The sequence below is a fragment of the Marmota marmota genome, unplaced genomic scaffold, assembly GCF_001458135.2.
Source record: "Marmota marmota marmota unplaced genomic scaffold, marMar, whole genome shotgun sequence".
NCBI lineage: Eukaryota > Metazoa > Chordata > Mammalia > Rodentia > Sciuridae > Marmota > Marmota marmota.
Window position 1 is genome coordinate 48,485,838 of NW_025999853.1, and position 2,052 is coordinate 48,487,889.

At 41.1% G+C, this 2,052-nt stretch overlaps 1 non-coding gene across 1 annotated transcript; it reads right to left on the reverse strand.

Annotated features, from left to right (window-relative positions):
* Trnav-cac lies at positions 1–74 on the reverse strand. The gene has a single exon. It is a non-coding gene; the product is annotated as a tRNA-Val (tRNA).
* Positions 75–2,052: the final 1,978 nt, after the last annotated feature.

Below are 2,052 nucleotides of genomic sequence, written 5' to 3' on the forward strand. Positions count from 1 at the left end.
TGTGTGGTACTGGGGTTTGAACCCAGGGCCTTGTGCATGTGAGGCAAGCACTCTACCAACTGAGCTATATCCCCTGGGCTCCTCCTTCCCTTAGTCTTCTGAACTGTTCTTATCTAATGTAGAGAATAGAGCTAGTTTCCTCTGCTGCTTGGTCCATTATCTTCCTTGGGTGGATGTTTTTGGTATGTTTCATGTTGATGGCAGCATTTAACCACTGAGGCACATAACCACTGAGCCACATCCCCAGCCCTTTTTTGTATTTTATTTAGAGACCGGTTCTGAGTTGCTTAGCATCTTGGCCTCACCATTGCTGAGGCTGCCTTTGAACTTGGGATTGTCCTGCCTCAGCCCCTGAGCTGCTGGGATTACAGGTGTGGGCCACTGAGCCTGGCTCCCCAGCCTTTTTTTTTTTAATACTTATTTTTTCAGTTTTCGGAGGACACAACATCTTTGTTTGTATATGGTGCTGAGGATCGAACCCGGGCCGCACGCATGCCAGGCGAGTGCGCTACCACTTGAGTCACATCCCCAGCCCCGTCCCCAGCCCTTTTTTAAAATTATTATTATTTTTATTTTTTAGTTATAGGTGGACAAAATATCTTTATTTTATTTTTATGTGGTGCTGAGGATTGAACCCAGTGGCTCACACATGCTAGGTGAGTGCTCTACCTGTGAGCTACAACCCCTCCCCAGCCCTTTTTTAATATTAGACAGGGCCTCACTAAGTTGCTGAGGTGGGTTTTAAATTCTCGATCCTTCTGCCTCAGCCTCCCCAGCAGCTGGGATTACAGATAGGCTTGTGCCACTGTGCCCAGCTGATACTTGTGAAAGCTTTTGTAGGCTTAATAAGAACTGGGAGGAAAATAATCAAGGCATTGACAATCCAAACTTAATACTGGATATACTTAAAATATTTTCTCCCTATCCTGGGACATTGTACTTCTTATCCTATCTTTGTGATTCTGTGTAAAAAAAAAAAAGGAAGAAGAAAATTTACGACAGTGATCAATTTTCAGAAAGCATTGTTTTGTGAGTGGGTAGCAGGTGAATGTACACCATAAAAGCAGTGGTTATTTACTTTTTCTAATGCAGTTGAAGAAGCAGCCCCAGCATCTATCAAAATCAATAGGAAGAATGTGGTGGACCTTATAAATTCTAATGGCCTCTTTTCATCCTTGCCTTATTCTGTTTTTCTGCAGCTTTATCATTGAGCTACACTCCAGCCCTTTTTATCTTTTTTTATTTTGAGACAGGGTTTTGCTGAGTTGCTGAAGGCTTCCCTATGTTGCTGAGGCTGGCTTCAAACCTGCAGTCCTCCTGCTTTAGCCTCTGGAGTTGTTGGAATTACAGGTGTACGTCACCACACCAGGCTTCTGTGGTTCTTTTTATTTTTTTTATTTTTTAGTTTTAGGTGGACACAATATCTTTATTTTTTATTTTTATGTGTACTGAGAATTGAACCTAGTGCCTCACGCATGCTAGGCGAGCGCGCTACCACTTGAGCCACATCACCAGCCCCTTCTCTGGTTCTTAAGTCTGGTGACACAGCATCTTGGAGAATTTGTTAAGAGTATGGTTTATAGCTGTGCTTAGTGGTGCTTGCCTGTAATTGTAGCTACTTGAGAGACTGAGGTAGGAGGATCACAAGTTTGAGGTCAGCCTGGGCAATTTAGCAAGCCTTGGCTCAAAACAAAAATTAAAAAAAAAAAAAAAAAGAAGAAGAAGAAATGTTTGTAGATAAAGCTTAGTAGTAGATCACTTGCCTAGCATGTGTCACTAGTATTACTTGGGTTCAATCCCCTGTGACTTGGGTAAAAAAATAATATATGTATATATGGCTTATAAAACCCTTTGCTAGCCTTCTGAAACTTACTTTGTGTCACGTTTTCCTTCTTATGCTTCAGCCACCATGGCTTTTCTCTTCCCTAGGACCTTTGTACTTATTATAAATCCTTATGCTTTATATAATAGTCTTCCAGGTCTTCACCTTCGTTTACCTTTTCAGTCTAAACTTTAAAGTTATTTTGTTTGATTTTTTTTTTTTTTTTTTTT